The sequence below is a fragment of the Perca fluviatilis genome, chromosome 7, assembly GCF_010015445.1.
Source record: "Perca fluviatilis chromosome 7, GENO_Pfluv_1.0, whole genome shotgun sequence".
Taxonomy (NCBI): Eukaryota; Metazoa; Chordata; class Actinopteri; order Perciformes; family Percidae; genus Perca; species Perca fluviatilis.
The window spans coordinates 14,386,658-14,399,123 of record NC_053118.1 but is presented as its reverse complement, the minus strand read 5'-3'; positions in this window follow the sequence as shown (position 1 = coordinate 14,399,123).

Genomic DNA, 12,466 nt, shown 5'->3' with positions numbered 1-12,466 from the left:
ATTAACCAACTCGGGTACTCTAGCTATATAATTCAATGTGAGTACACAAATGTTGAAATTACATAAAATGCCCGTCCCTTTTAGCCGTAATAAATTAGCCTGAAGATAATGCTTACCTGTTCAGGATGAAATTAGCCAACTCAGCGTCCTTTTGGGCTCTAAGCTGTTTTCAGCTTTCAAATACATCTCCAATATTTACCCGGGTTTGTTACGTCTCTGGTCACGCAACTGTTAACTGTTTTTTAGGTTGGATAGAATCTATCTGCGTTGATCCTGTTTGTTTGTTTGCTGCCTTAATTGCTGTCCTAACGTTACAGCTGTAGCGCGCTGGGTTTACGTTTTTAGAGGTTTATGTGGCAACCCGGCCTGGCTGTCAAATTGGATAGTTGATAACAACACACAAGCCAAAACACAAACAAAAATTCCGTCACGGAACAGAAATTTAAAAAGGAGAAAAAATACTGGCATTAGCATTGTTGTCAGAAAAGAAAGTATTTCAACTTAGCATTGTTCCCTAATATCTGGTGACGCATTGGGGGCATTTTTAGATTTATTACAGTAAATATATTACATATTGGACCTTTAAGACAAAGATTCTGAGTTTCATGTTGCAGATGTAAAATGTCATAAAGGGAATGAACAATGACTTCACAGCTCACTTAGGAATCATCAACCTCTCTGTCAGCAACCAAGTTATCCAATTTAATAAGCAGTGGTCGATGTTTTTCGCTGATTTAGCAAATTAATGTATATGAAACAATGTATCATCTACAAAAATCCAAATGTGTGTAAAAGGAAAGAAATGCAGGTTTCAAATATTAAATTTTCTGTCTGCAACTTCTCCCTTAAATTAGTTTGCTTCTATCTCTCACTGTTTAATAATTATGTAATTGTCCTCATAATGCAATGCTTCTGTATTCTATGTAAAACGTTAGTTTGGGGTGATTTTTTTTTTTTAGTTCTAAAATGAATTATTGCATATTGTTTGTGTGTGAATGGGTTTTTGAGTCTGTGTGTCTGCAGTAGGTCTGTGGATGTAAATATAGCAACAGGTTTTCTATGTCTATGTTTAGTGATACGCTTTTGGTCAAGAAATTTAAATGGATGAGTTGTAGTAGTGTGAAAAGATTTACTTTATCACATTACTACTGTTGTTGGGTATATATTTTATGGATAACTTCAAATGGCCTGTGAAGTTAAAACATTAAACATTGCTCTGTTATCAGGTATACCGCTTTTTATAAGTGCATTAATTTATTCATGACCTTATTAGATTTTTGTGTTTAAAATATAATAGCAGGCAAGGGCCTATCAATTTTTATATTTTATTTTTTACAGAATGCCTATTAATTTATATAGTGTCTTATGCACAGAAGGCCAGGATTTCCCAAACTGTATCACTCTGTATCACAAATCACTCTTTTACTGTAATTCAGGGCCACTATTTGTTTCTTTAATTAGCTTATTCCCAATAACATAATCATATACAACATTTCTGTCACTATGGTTTCTGGGTTGTTGATCTTTCACATTTGTCTGCCAGGAGATATGTAAATTTGTGGTTTGACATTACCAAACCTTGTTGTTAATTCATATGATTGTGTCAAGGTATGCTGCTGTTGCTGATCAAGGTGTTTTCTCTCTGGCTTGACTGTCTGATGCATGCAATGCTCTGGGTTTACTTTAATAAAGTCTACTGTAGTCTGCATGGTGTTTGGCTCTCTTGTTTAACATTTTCATAAAAAAGGTTTACATTATATCAGGGTCATGACAAAATATTTTTAAAATGGGTGCTTTTTGGAATTTTTTGGAAACCACTGGGCTACAGTATACTACAGTATGAACTACCTTTGTCTGGACACAACTGTTGCAACCTCTCAACAAAACAATGGCGCAAACAGAGAGCATAACAGATATAAAAAAAACTATAAACTGGAGGCAATCAGTTATGTTTTCCAATATATTACTGGAAGAGTAGTGAGAATGCAGCCTGATATAGTCCTGTTGTCTCTCTACTGCAGTGTACTAAATTAAAGATGACAGGCGTACGTGCACACACACACACACACACACACACACACACACACACACACACACACACACACTAGTCTGAGCATCCTAATCCCTGAGGACAAAGGCCAGCGTTCTATAAATACAGATGAGGTTTCATTATTGAAGGTTAATTCTTATCCGCCGATTACTGTTCAACAGTATTGTCCGGTTCATTCGCTTGCCTCAAAAATTAACTTAAGATCATTCCGCAGGCAACTTTATGACACTTACTTCTTAGTAAGTTTGATAGTAAAACATCTACAATCATACAGCTGGTTGAGAAATGCCAAGAGACGAGGTCACAGCTGTCTGTTCAGATTAAACTGTAAACTAGGATGATGGGACGCATTGGATATAGCAATGCTATTACAGAGGTGCTAGTTCAAGTGCTTGCAATAGCACACTTGACCATATAAAATATGTGCTTTTATAAGACAATCTGTTAACTTGGATCATTGAGTCAAATGTCAGTTCTTAAATGCACATGGAGGATACATGCTATGTAGAGGGACTTATTTTTTGCAAATGTAAATACATAAACTTTGTCTTTCACAAATTTAATTTCTTGTCTGCTTATTATTAATTCTTATTCTTAATTGTGGCTTTATTATCAGGGTAAGCATTATCCTTATTCATTTGTGACACATTTTTTGTGGGTTAAATATAAAAGAAAGGACATAGTTGGAGTATATCAGTCTACTTGACTGGAAATATCTTCACACATATTCCCTCAGTGAAAACCTCTTTGTTGATATGGGGTGCTTTTTATGCTCTGAGTGATTGTCTCATTCCCCAGATGCTTTTATGCTTTCTAAAGTTCTACCAATTGTTAATAAACAATTATATGAGCTCTTTGCAATGAGACGCAGAGTTGCAGTTGCTTAGTTTGCCCACAAGAGGTCCCCTTTACACATGCTGCCACGAGAGAGGAAAATCCATCAAATAATAGCCACACAGTTTTCAGTGGATGACCCACATCCATAAATATGCCGTTGATACTGACACCGACGGATACATACTAATATATGGCCTGCCCTTTGCATGTCCAATATGTTTTTGGGTCAAATATCCTGCTGTGTACTATGTACAGTAAAGGCACTGTTACTATATGTGTGTTGAATGCAGACTTCACTGTCTGTAGTAGATTATAGTGCTTTCGCTGAGCAAAGCAGCTAAAATCTGCTAAACTTTCAGTGCTGCCTGCATAACTGCTGAGAAGTATCTTAGAGAAGTAACAGAGACACAGCCAAAGTTAAGTCTCAGATAAAGTACTGACCTTATGGTTTAAACTAGGGTTTCACGATATTGACAAAATGCGATATTGATTATGAATATTGCAATATCGATATTCATTTAGATATTTTTAAACATTAAAATTACAAAAGTTACGGGAAAACGTCCTAAAAATAGATTCATAATAATATAGTGCACAGTGAGACTTATGTACGGCTCTGTAGTGCGGCTGGACCACAGGTCGATCATGGATGAAATATATTCAATCTTTCCTACTCCAAACTCTTCCTGAACCGTCTTTCTCCACTGTTTATAAAGTTGCAGGATAGCTACCTGTTAGAAATAGGTGTGGGATGGGATTAGGTACCATTTGTCTAGTTCATTCAGAAGCTTCTTGAAGCCTTTTTTATCCACTGTGTGGATGGGCATCATATCTTAGGCCAAATAATACATTATAGCATTGGTGATTTTGATATGTCTTTTTGTCTTCTTGTCGTACTTTGTGCCACTAGCAAAAGCACTCGCTACAGAGGCTTGTTAGCTCTGGCGTATTAACTGCAACAGGTTGTTTTTTTTAATCGTAAAGTGGCTTGTGGTGGTTTTTAAGATGCGAAAATAGATTTGTTGTATTGCCTCTTGCGCGTTTACCACCATTCAACACGTTTTGTATAGTGCATTAGCCTGTGAAACATCTGTTGGCTTATTAAAGCCAAAGTATTTCCAAGCTACCGAGGAGGCATTACTTTTGGCCACTAAAGTTTCCTCTTCAATCTCTGTTATTTCGTCTTCTCCCTGAACAACACTAATTTTCTTACTTTTGTATCTTCCTTTTGCTCCACTGACTCCCTTCGTTCTCTCTTTAGGTCCTTTCTTTTCTTTCTCTTCTCTGATTCGTTCCGTTTTGTTGTCTCTATCTATTTCTTCACTTACAATGTCACTCTGTCGAAATATGCACACACGTCACGTGGTACACTCCATAGGGTTTGTCGCGTAGTGGACCCGTGCGCTGACGTGCACTAACATGTGCAAATGGCATGGTAACTAGCCAATGAAAAATTATCATTATAGTCGATATATCATGCGCCCCTAGTTTAAACCTTACAATTTGGGGCTTTTCACATACATATTGGACAAGAAACAAATACTGACACAATCCTATCAGGTGCTGAAAGATGAATAAGGCGTTATCAGAGTGTTAAAGTCCGGTCCAACACAGGATGTCAGCTCCACTGTTTGTTTGCCAGCACACTAGGCTATCAAACCATCATTTGAGGTTATTGGTTGAAAGCTTGCCAGAGACACGTTTTCACTTGGGAGGCATCAGCTGGGAAAACATTGCACTTCAGCAGCCATCAGCACATAACTGAATCTGGAGTCACAACTTGAGACCTTAGAGATCAAGTTACATGGCCAGCATTTAATGCCTTGTGTTCAAACTGTGCACTGATTGCTGTTAACACTAATACTTTCATACAAATCTATTAGGATAAGTGTTTCCTTTTTGATAATTCAATAGTAGTGAGATGAGTGTTATTTCACAGCTTTAGTATGCAAGAGATATGGGATTGTGTTACATTTTTCCTGGGGATGTCTCTCTGTAATATCAGTGGCGGAAGAGAGTTTTCTATATTATGTAGCGGTTACGCCATTACCATAAAGACCGTTTTCCACAGTGGCTACTACAGTGAGTCGGCCCTGTTGAGTTGGGTTTGAGGTGGGATGGGGGGCGGAGGGTGGGGCGAAATGGAGGGGTCTGGGTTTAAAAGCACCTGCCCACACATTAGACACTTGAAGGATCATTTTCTATCAATATGGCACAGCCGAATGGTTCAGAATGTATGATGTGTGTATGTGCATATGTATCGGTTTATCAGATTTTCTGATAACACATTAAGTCCTTCAGAACTGAGATACCCTCATTAGTCAGACAGGATACAGACATCTTTTTGCTTTTAAACTGTGACCTGAGGGCCTTTTTATTACCGGTATATTGATTTTGATAACATGGTAACAAGTTTGATAGTAGCTTCGTGATTTTGAATTACAGTACAAACATTCCCACAGTAATGCCGCAGAAAAGGATCAACTTTCATGTGCTGTAAAAGAATTATGATTATGGAATACATCAAACTATTACATAGCATTTATATTGTGGTTGAGAGGGAGAGAGTGTAAGATTAAGAAAAGATCACAGTGGAGGGGTTAGGCAAATGTTGAGCATGAGTCATAAAGAAAATAGAAGAGCAAACAAGAAAGTAGAGGAGAAAACAAGAAAGGAGCGAGAAATCAATTGAGAGAGAGAGAAAAAAAAAAAAAAAAAAAAAAAAAGAGAGAGATGGGAGAAGACAGAGCAAACACCATTATCAACCATTGCTCAAATTGTGATATTTGAATAGCAAAGTCTGGGGAAGTGCCTCTGTCCTCTAATTGATCTCGCCGCAACACAGCCACACCATTTCCTTCCTGGGCTGCGGCAGATATTCATGGGGCCGTTTACTGCATTATGAAAGCACTGAATAGGACACAGACAACTTCTCTGAGCAGCTTACTTGCTAAATCTCAAAGGACTAGCTACAGTCTCAATGTAAAGTTGGCACTACATTTGGTTGTTAAGAAGGCTAGACATTACACTATAGTCCAATCTTCATCAGGAAAACTGGTCTGAAATGTTGTATGTGTTTTTCTCACAGTGAGTCAAAATATCACCTAATGGTTTGTTAGAAGTAACAACACAAAAGAATGGGGCAGGGGGGCAGTCCCCCTAGCATTTGAAAAGTATGAACACCTGTTTGTGCAGAATGCTTAATGTGTTGATAATAATTTACTGTGAAAATCATTGTAAAATGAATACAGGAACTTTTCATTGCTACTTTGTAATTGCACAAATTGGGTAAAACGTCAGGGAATATATTAGATCATACCTGCATAGTATTAAAAAATGGTGTTAAGCATAAAGCACAATAAAAGTACTGGTACATTGTATCAGTGGAGAGAATGCAGTAGGCTATATGGTAGGCCTACACCAGGTGATCATATGTTTTTACAGTGCTGCGACGGTATAATCAGGAATGGAAAGAGTATGAATACTTTACTCCAGTAAAAGTACTGTTACTTCAATTTTAGTCATGCAGGTCTAAAAATACAATTATTTATTTTTCATGTAAAAATGTACTGTATGAAAGTAAAATGTATGACATACATAAAATGTAGGCTACTCTTCTGAATAAATCTTACTGCATTATTTTATTTATTTTTTTAAAGGGAAAGAGGGGGGTAGAGGGAGGGAAAAGAATAAAACTTATGATGATGTTATATAATGGACCGAAATAAAAAATTAAAAAACAGGATACAAAATAAAGTACATTAACTGTCAAGGTATACTGTACATCCCACCACAAAGCCCCCTATGTCCAAAACGATATTCCTTTTCTATACAGCCTAGGCACTTTGCAGCCTGCACGTACAACTGACGATCGATTGTACAACCGCTTTTTTCAGTGTTGCCTTACAAAAATGATACAAAAGAGTAAACAACTTAAGACAATTAAACATGTGACCGACAATAAATAAAATTAAACCTGCGAGCAGCGATGGACGGGCCCTCGCGCCTCTGCGCGCGTCGGGGTTACTGGCGGACGCCGCTCCTTGCGACCGTGCATTTGCGCGGCACTCAGACGCCGCAAACCGTCACCACTGAAAAGGGAACTCCCCGCCGAGTTCAACGATAGCTCACACAAGACTCTACGTCATACGGTTCATTAGCTGTGAAAGGGGGCGTGGCTAAAGCATAGGGGGCGGGTCCAACCATCACCAATAAAAAAGGAAGTCTCTGCTGAGTTCAATGATACCTCACACAAGGGTCTATCTTAAACGGTTCAAATTTTAAGAAAGGGGGCGTGGCTTAAACATAGGGGATGGGCCAAACCATCACCAATGAAGAAGGAAGTCTCTGCTGAGTTCATTGATACCTCACACAAGGGTATACCTTAAACGGTTCAAATTGTATGAAAGGGGGCGGGGCTTAAGCATAGGGGGCAGGTCGAACCATCACCAATTAAAAATGAAGTCTCTGCTGAGTTCAATGACACCTCACACAAGACTCTACCTTAAACGGTTCAAGTGTTATGAAAGGGGGCGTGGCCTGAGTAAGTGGGCGTGGTCATATTATAGGGGCGGGCTCAGTATCACATGTAGACCACATATTATAAGTTTCATGTAAATCGGATGATGTTTGTCATATAAGGCAGATTTCCTGTGGCCAGGGGGGGGCGCTATGACCAAAGTCAATTTTGGCCTGTAGGTGTCCTCAGGCATGGACCCTTGTCCATCGTGACAAAATTTCAGACGAATACGACAACGCATTACACTCAAGTTACAACAACTTCTTTGGTCATCGCTAAACACTCCAAATGGCCGCCACGCCGCCCACACCGTCTGACCAAAAGTTTTTCTTTTAATAACTTTTCATCGTTAAGGTGTTGGGATGGTACAGACCAAGTTTGATGTCCATCGGATGAAATCTCTAGGAGGAGTTCGTTTAAAGTATATCACCTTGACTTTTAGGCCTACTTCCTGTTGCCACTAGGGGGCGCTATGACTTTAAGTAAATATCGGCCTTTATTTGTCCTCAGGGTTGGACTGTTATGAATCCTGAAAAAGTTTCGAGGTAATCGGACAACGTACACTCGAGTTACACCCACTTCCTGTTTCGTGAAAGCGCAGCACAAAATGGCCCGCCCACCCACGGCCACGCCCTATGCGAAAAGTTTTTCTTTTACACAACTTTTCATCTTTAACATCTTAAGATGGCACAGACCGAGTTTGAAGTTGATCGGATGAAATCTCTAGGAGGTTCGTTAAAGTACAACATGTGGAAATGGCCAAAATCGCACTAATTTCGAACTTTGAAATCAAAATGGCGGACTTCCTGTTGGGTTTAGGGTATGGCTCTAATGACGTGTTTTGTACATCTTGACATGATACATATGTGTACCAAGTTTCGGAGTCTACGTTAAACGCACTGCAGGGGCTCAATTTTCTTAACTTTCTAGGGGGCGCCAGCGAGCCATTTTTGTGCGCCTATTCCCGAAACCCTTAAAATACGTAAATTTTCACCAGACTTGATGCGACCGCCAAATTTGGTGAGTTTTTGAATATGTTAAGGCCCTCAAAAAGCCAATTCATTTGACGGGAAAAAGAATAATAATAGAAAGAAAGAATAATTCCTTCAGTTTCAATAGGGCCTTCGCCGCTGTCGGCGCTCGGGCCCTAATGAGGCTATACTGTATGGACACAAATTGGCGGGTGCAATGCAAGCAATACTTCTTAGAATAATCAACAACAGCTGCAGCCACAAACAGGTATAATAAAGCAAAATTAGATCTGCACAAACACAGGCGCTGCTACAACGCTACTTTGACTTGCAACATTGAAGTTCTCTTCGAAAGAGAATTACAACCATCACAGCAAGTTTGTCATAGGCTACTCACTTGTCTAAAAGACATTCTGTGAGTCTAGTGCACCGCAAGTCGTCCTCAATCAAAAAAGTCGTTCATTCATTCACAATGCATAATATAGCCTACTTCAGGGGTCACCAACCTTTTTGAAACTGAGAGCTACTTCATGGGTATTGAGTCATACGAAGGGCTACCAGTTTGATACACTCTTCTGAAATAACAAATTTGCTCAGTTTGCCTTTAGTTATATATGATTATTAATGATTATTAATGATTAATGATACTCATCTATGTGAAGACACTGATCATGTTAATGATTTCTCACAATAATTATCAACAATGACTTAACAAGGTGGGAAAAGATAATATCAATATTCAATTTTAATTTTTAGAACAGGCCTGAGGGCTACTCATGTGGTCCTTGGGGGCTACCTGGTGCCCGCGGGCACCGTGTTGGTGACCCCTGGCCTACTGTATATCTGTCCCACTGCGGACACAACTGTGACAGAGGTTATGTTGTCAAAAACAGCAGAAAGGTCTCACACACCTCCCTGAAGGTAAAAGTTCCTCTTTGAACCCAAGAAGTCACCAGGAGGATCCACCATGGTCAGAACGTTAGCATTTTTAACATTTAGCATGTTAGCTAGACCCAGAAGGCACCTGTTGAACGCGTACCGTCGCCGGTGTGTTTGATTTGGGTCCCTTACCTCTTCGCCGGGCGGTGCATTAAACCAGTGAAGCGAAGGTAGATGCAAAGTACAGTATGCCGAGGTACAATCATCTTCCACCCTTTGACACTGATGTTGTCCTGCATCCTGTGCAGTCTTCTAAAACTTAGGTTTGGTTAGGCTAATGGGAAGGTAAATATTATTGAGGTCAGTGTGGGCTATTCTTTATATTTAACAAATACCAAACAAATTATGCTTTCGTTGCCGCAGATGGATGTTAATGTTGAAATATATATATATTGACAGTGAACGCTTTGCAGACATATTTAGTATAACGTTTTGCAACTTTGCAGATATGTTCTTTAAAAACTTTACCATTTTGATGACAGGTTTCTTTTGAATTTACTGATTTAGTTAAATGTAGGCTATTTACCACAAGTGCCACTATATGGAACAATGTTTTTGAGAGCGTCCCATTTTGTTTGTATTTAGTGCATGGGAACACAGGCCACCACATGATTGTTTTTTAAACAAGGTTGTGGCAACCTGTGTGCAGCAGATGTGTAGCCATGCACCAGCAAAATGTGGGAAATATTTTTTTTTTTAAAGGGGCTGTACAATGGGCAGGGACTGCCTCCACATAGCTCTCACAAACCATTCCCCAATCAGTCCCTCCAGAAAAATGCGATTATGCGATCGCATAATTCAATGCATAATCAGCCAAAGTCTGCATATTCATGCGGGGGCCGCATTTTTTCAAATATGCCGCACTTTCGCCGCATAAATTGCCGATTTCCGCGCAAAATATGCGGCGCTTGCATGATTTCATAATCCCCGCATTTTCGTTGCAAAAAAAATTTTACATATATCTTAGCAGAAAGTTGAACATCATCGAAAAGCAGGTGTTGGAGGTTGAATTTGACATGTACTTTGAGTCTCTTAAGTTGGTATCCAATAAGAAAGCTATCTTAATATCTGATGTCTACTCAAATTTCTTTGTTTAAGTGCTCCTGCTGTCTATATTATTAACGATTTTTGAAAGTCTGTCTCTTTTGTATCTTTTATTTCCCTCTGTTTAGACTATTACTTTTATTTTTACTTTAATATTATATTATTTGTATATATTTTTGTATCTTATTTGTTTACTTATTGCAATGACTGAATATCTGTAAACTATTTTGGGAAATTAAGTTTAAAAAAAGCAGGGTGTTGGGGGAATCACTTTTTCTTCTCTTTTTCATCAAACCGCAGTTTTTGCAAGTTCCCGCATTTTTTGCAAGTTCCCGCAATTTCATTGCATAAAATTGCATAAATATCCCGCATATTCCATCGCATTTTTTAAGAAAACGTGCCACATAATCAAGGATTTTTGCCCGCAACAATCACAAAAAAGAACGCGTTTTTCTGGAAGGACTGCCCAATATGTGAAATACTTTACCTCTCTTCATGGCCACATTCACTAACATGCATGCACGGCCGGACCAACTATCAAAACAAAGAACAGAGAAAAACGCATTACAACACACACAGAGGGAGTGTGACTTCATTCTCTGCTCAGGAAGACATTACCACCATATTTGTTTCTGCTATGTTAATGTCCTAAATGTCGAGTACAGCCCCTTTAACTTTTAGCAGCAGCAGTACCATTATAAATTAATCATGAAACACTGGGATGGACACGCCTCAGGTATCTAACTGTAAGTAGAAGTAGCACAGATATGTAATCTGTATCCAGGAGGCTTGAAAAAGAAAGTTAAGCAGGAGCTTTCTGCCTTTCTTCTATTTCCTCTCTCAGTGCAAATCTAATTTTCATTGTCCTGTCTGTCCGGTTCATTCAGACCAGTGGGTTTCAGGTATCACTTTAGGCAGCTAAAATACTTTATCTTCATTCACTGAGCACTGAATCAGACATGTAATTCACTTTGACTGGCCCCATCAGTGTCTTCTTCGTAGACAGTCCGATACAAGACCGCCCACATGCTGAAATGTTAAAGGGGTGATAGAATGATTATATAGGGTATTTCACACTGTTCCTTAAGGTCTCCTAATAGGGTATGTAACACTGATTGGGCTGAAAATGGCCCAGTTGCTATTTTATGGGCCCTTATGCATCACTGTGTTTTGGCCCTATTTGGAACGAGAGCTTTTCTTCCAAATATGGTATGCTCATGAATATTTAGATGAGCTGCGCGCTGATTGGTTGAGCGAACTACATACACATGGAGACGAGACAGCAGGTCTCATATTTCAGACACTGCAATGTTTCGTTACTAAATTCACTTCTGAGACTTTTTTATGCGAGAAATCAACTATATAAAGCTCAAATATGGGCCGTTTTACGAAAATTGCTGGCTAATTGCAAATTTCATAAGACATGTCGGACTTCAGGAGGTCCACACAGTCTGACGAGACAGCGGCAGCGGCCCCGCTGCGCTCCATACCCAGGAGAAAGTCACAGTTTCTTGGTTACTGGACTAGCAGGGCTCGGGGCTCCGCGGAGCTGGCCGGCTGCCAGCATAACTATAGTATAGTTACAGTTTGAATTTTGTCACGCCACTTTTATTACAGCTACCCTAAGGTCTTACAAAGCTAACAGTTGTATCTAATTTCAATTTAATGCATTTTTGTGAATGTGAGGGGTTTCATTAGCTGCTAGTGTCCCTTCAATCCTATGGGTACAGATTGCGGCTAGCTAGCTACACTTTTGGCATAACTATAATATATTTCCACTTTGAATTTTGTCACGGCACTTATATTACAGCTACCTTAAGGTCTTACAAAGCTTAGCTAACACTTTTGCCGGTCATGACGGAGATCCATCTAGCTCACAGTGGGCCGGGGTCTTTAAAGGAGGACACGCCGGGCGGCGAGGCAGCACCGGCCGCTGACACATTAGCCTGCTGAGCTCCTGCTGAACTCTGACACACAGTCGGACAAAATTTGCAATTAGCCATCCATTTTTGTAAAACGGCACATATTAGACCTCTATATAGTTGATTTCTCGCATAAAAAAGTCTCAGAAGTGAATTTAGTACTTAAATAGCAGACAAACAATGT